The sequence below is a fragment of the Mytilus edulis genome, chromosome 8 (genome assembly GCF_963676685.1).
Source record: "Mytilus edulis chromosome 8, xbMytEdul2.2, whole genome shotgun sequence".
Lineage (NCBI taxonomy): Eukaryota > Metazoa > Mollusca > Bivalvia > Mytilida > Mytilidae > Mytilus > Mytilus edulis.
The window spans coordinates 46,473,170-46,478,538 of NC_092351.1; the positions used below are offsets into that span (position 1 = coordinate 46,473,170).

Below are 5,369 nucleotides of genomic sequence, written 5' to 3' on the forward strand. Positions count from 1 at the left end.
CTGCGAGAAAATGAATAATACACAAGTTGATAATTGTCTCTTCTCTGCTAATTTTAATGTGCATGCAATATTCACTCTGATTTACTTGTGAGACCACCGACACTAATAATAATTACCTACAAAATAATAGGTGCTCCTTTACTGGGAAGAACATTTCGGATCCGATCAATTTATTGGTTCCATTCCCCCATTCTACACTTCTCCTTAGAAAAAAATGCCTTGCAATGCGTCATAATTATCTGGACTACTAACTTACTTCCATATAACTTCGAAAACAGACTATAATCTATTTCACTGGATGAGATTGGGCTCACGGATTTTTTAATGGATTGGTAATTTTTATTTATAGCACAAGTTTACAAAGCAAGATTAATCACATTTTTCACCCGGCCTACAAATCAAATGGTTGCCTCCTTAGAGTCCTTACTGACTTGCAACTACACAAGCTAAAAAAAACATATTCATGGGGGGGGGGGGGGGTGTTCAGATGGGGGATGCTTGCCTCAGTCATGTTTCTGTGATTCCCTATATAATCAACAAAATTTTTCACACAAAAAGGGGGGCAGGGATTTCTCCTTAATAAGAAATCTCTAATTTCAGCATAAGCTCATATAAATTTGCCTTTTGAAGAACTGAAATAAATATGAGATGGCTAATGATTTTTCAGATGCTTTACATTAAAATACATCCATGTGACATTCACAATTATATATAGATCCAAATTTAAAAAGCTATTTATTTCAATATTTAAATAATGTAGGATCAAATCTTGATACATGTATGTAGTTGAAATTGTTAGCTTTAAACATGTTAAACATTAAAAAATGAACACCCAAAGTTTAAACCATGTTTAAACATAAGAATGACCATGTACAGTCTTTATTAATGTATGCTATTGCTATGAAACTAGGTCATTGTAGGTAAACTGTCATCTATTCCCTTAAATCTTTGTTCCCAGTCATCCCAAGTTTGATTTAAATTAGTCAAGTATATCTACTCTATTAGGTCTCTAGTTTGGATAGTTAATAACTTGCAAATTACAAATGAATTAAAATCATACTCCTCCCAAATTTATTTCTTTAAATATTATGGATGAAATACATGTAGCAAGTAAGGGATGAAATTAAATTGGATGAAATGTGGCATTTTTTTTTTGATAAAGTAGTATGTCGTCTGATGTTGTCAAACTTAATTATAGACCCTTAAGGGGCGGATCCAGTCATTTTAAAAAGGGGTGGGGGTGGGATTCTAACCCAGGACAAAAGGGGAAGGGGGGGGGGGGGGGGGGTTCAATTACATGTCCCTATTCAAATGCATTGATTATCCAAAAAAGGGGGGTTCCAATCCCTTGAACCCCCCTCTGGATCTGTGCCTGCCCTTTAAAAATAAAATTATCCTTATTTTGAGTTAAAGCTTATAGATTTTTCTATAATGCATCTCAGGGGCGGATCCAGCCATTTTAAAAGGGGGGGTCCCAACCAAGAGCAAAGAGGGGTTCCAACTATATCTCCCATTCAAATGCATTGCTCGGTAAAAGAAAAGGATTCCAACCCTCAAATCTATGGTCAGGTTGTTGTCTCTTTGACACATTCCCTTTTTCCATTCTCAATTTTATCATGTAGTCGTCGTTGTCCCAGGTCATTTAGTTTTCGCTTAATAACTTTAGTACAAGTAATAGAAATCTATGAAATTCAAACACAAGGTTTATGACCAGAGTTTTTGTTCAGAGTTTAGGAATTACAAATGAATTACATGAATTAGGGGCCAATAGGGGCCAATATTAAACTTTGTTTGATTTTATAGAAAATTGAATTATTGGAGTTCTTTGATATGCCAAATCTAACTGTGTATTTAGATTCCTAGTTTTTTGGTCCTGTTTAAATTGGTCTACCTTAAGGTCCAAAGGGTCCAAAATTAACTTATTTTGATTTTAACAATATTTAAATTCTTGGTGTTCAGATTAATATGCTGAATCTGAATATTTACTTAGATTTTTTTATTATGGGCCCAAATTCAAGTTGATCCAAATCGGGGTCCAAAATTTTACTTTGTTTGATTTCAACAAAAATTGATTATATGGGGCTCTTTAATATGCTCAATCTAACCATTCATTAAGATTTTTGATATTTTGACCCATTATCAAATTGGTCCACATTGAGTTCTAAAAGGTCCAAAATTTAACTTTATTTGATTTCACCAAAAAATGAATTATTGGGGTTCTTTGATCATGTTGATATGCTGCATCTAACCATGTATTGAGATTTTGAATATTGGACCATTTTAGAGGTTAATTGTCAATTTAAAATTTTTAAGTACTTGGACCGCATTCATTCTGTGTCAGAAACCTATGCTGCATCAACTATTGAATCACAATCCAAATTTAAAATTCAGAGTTGTATCAAGCTTGAATGTTGTGTCCATACTTGCCCCAACTGTTCTGGGTTCAACCTATACGTTTGTATCAAGCTGAGCCATGCATAGCATTTTTATCTGATTTATATATTAATTTGAAATTTTGACATGTGAGACACATACAGATTATACTGTTAACAATATTTCAGAGTTTAACGTAGTCAAGCGAAACAAATTTTAGAAGAATAGTTGAATCATGTCTGTGTTGTCAAATGAAAAATTAGTACGAACACAAAGAAAAAGTATGGGAATTTTTGTTTTTTAAACTATTGACCAGGGTGGAAGTCTTTGAAAGTCATGACTGGCAAAAAGTTTGTGAAATGAAATAGTACAAATATTCCATTCTTTTTAAATATAACTGAATATAAAGAAAAACACAAACTGATGTTTTATAATAGTTTTTATCCTTTTAATGTTTTATAGGACAAGAAATATAGAAAAATGATGAAAAATATAAACAGTTACAATAGAAATGAGCGCAAAACAAGATAAACAGAATACATAAAGGCCTAAATGGTAAGACCACTTCTATATACTGTAAATTCAGATTTTTCAGGGAAGGGACAACTTATTGTGATTACAAAAAAAATCTGCATAAAGATCTATATAGTTACATGATATATATATATATATATATATATGTTTCTGTTATCAAAATATGATTTCTTATTTTTGCGATACTCACCCAGTCACATTATTCGCATTACTAAAAAGTTTCGATAATTTCTAAATTACAGTAATAAAAGAAATTGCCTTTGAATGATGACTCATATAAAAATAAGAAAATGTGGTATGGTAAATGAGTGACCTTTCCACCAGAGTTCAATGAAGCGGATGCAAGAAATTAAAGGCCAATCATGGGCCTGCCTTCACTAATGAGAAAACACTTCCTTTATAGGTCATCCATTAAAGATCTCAACATATAAAGATTTAAACAATCCAACTTAATTCAACATGTTCAAAGTCAATAACAATTAATAAAAAAAAATCATGCCTAATATAAAATATTGTTTGTTTCTCCAATCCTGACCGACCCTACAAAAATGGCCCTACTCATAAAATTTTATTGTCAAAACTAAGCCAAATATTATTTTATTCATTTCTGATTTTCGGGCTTGCCGGATCATCCGATAATATTCAGGCTTTTGGGAAAAATAAAATTATTTACCTACCTACCTACCCACACCTGGCTTGTCAGAATAGGGATTAGGGAAACAAACAATATATTAATTTAGGCCTCATGTCTGTGAGCACTCAACCTGACCATAATATAGGACAGTGGTTCAAATATTAACACAACATATGAACATTCTATAACAACTATTGCAAGTGGCTCAACTTTAAATATCACTGCAAGGCACTAAACAACGAATATTGAATCTTGGACACAAAGCACGGAAATAAGAGAACTCATAAGCATGACAAGTAAGAATATCAAATGAAAGTTTCTCAAAATGTTCATTAAAATATGATAAAATAAGCTTATTTATATTGCTGTTTTTTTCTCCATTTATAACATTTTTTTTTATTTTGTGTATTTATAGGTCAGATATCTTGGTTTTTATGATCATCAACAGGTCCTGCAGGTCTATACTGAAGAGGAAACTTAATTGTTAATACTTTTCTACATAATGTGCTAATTGGATTATTAATGTGAAATGAACTCAACTGTGTGTTTTTCTGGAAAAAGAAATAGAAAAAATCCTACAAAATTGCTATAAACAAAATGGAGTACTATCAAAGAACACAATTGTGTAAAATGTAACAACCTACATTCATATTAACTGATGGATTATGGAGAAATTAAGAAAAAAAATAGTATCTTTGTCATGTTTGTAGTCGAAATAAACACCTGCTTTGTCAATTCATGTACATGGCGCCATCATATCAAATATACAAAGAAGATGTTTGAAGAACATACGTTGCCAAAATTTATTCAACCAATTGAAGGAAGATGTCTTGTGGATTGAATTATTTATGCACTGAACTGTTATGTAGGGGGTCGAATACACAGCAGCTGAAACAGAAGACAAGTTAATTTGACATGAAAAGTGTTTATTTTATTTAATATGCAAATATGAGCACAATATTAATAACATCACAAATGGTATGATATTCATAGCATTTTGCTTATTATTGTATTGTCTTAAACATGCTAAACAGTCAGCCTTTTGTTTTTGTATGTTTAATACTCACCATGAAAATTTGTATTACAGTATTAAAGTTTTAATTATCTTTTGTATCAATAATTCAGTCTAGGAGAAAATATATTAATACTGTTTGTACTGTTATGAAATTTCCATAGAGGAAAAACATTTCCTTAAGGGAAATTTGATGTTCAGAAATTTCCCTAGAGGAAATTTGAAGATCAATGATTTCCTTAGAGGAAATTAGTTGTCTTGAATTTTCCTCCAAGGAAAAGTGTTTGTCAAAAATTTCCTCACAGGAAAAAGTATTTCCTCCAAGGAAAATTTGAAGCTACAAATTTCCTCACAGGAAAAAGTATTTCCTCCAAGGAAAATTTGAAGCTGCAAATTTCCTCAAAGGAAAAAGAATTTCCTCTAAGGAAATAGAATTTCCTCAAAGGAAATAGATTTCCTCAAAGGAAATAATTATGCAGCAAATTCCCTAAGGGAAATCTTTTTCCCTTGAGGAAAAAACAATTTCCCTTGAGGAAAAATCTTTTTCCTTCAGGGAAATTTGATTTCCCTTGAGGAAAAGTACTTTTCCTCTGAGGAAATTGTTGAAAAAAGGGGCATAACTTTTTCAACAGTGGTGCTAGATCCAAAAAATTTTAGGACAAATATCAGGGAACCAATACCAACCAAGTTATCAACTTTGTTTTGACTTAACTCCAAAAATTAAGGTGACAACTTTTGCACTCAGCGGAATTGCAAACTTGTCCCGGAGACTGTTGTAATCTGTTCACCCAAAATCACGAAATTTTCGAAACAAAA

General features: G+C 31.8%; 1 long non-coding RNA gene across 1 annotated transcript; it reads left to right on the forward strand.

Annotated features, from left to right (window-relative positions):
- On the forward strand, window positions 1-4,268 carry LOC139485725 (uncharacterized). The gene is made up of 3 exons (XR_011655376.1): window positions 1-332; window positions 2,836-2,928; window positions 3,957-4,268. It is a non-coding gene; the product is annotated as an uncharacterized lncRNA (long non-coding RNA).
- The last annotated feature ends 1,101 nt before the right edge of the window (window positions 4,269-5,369 follow it).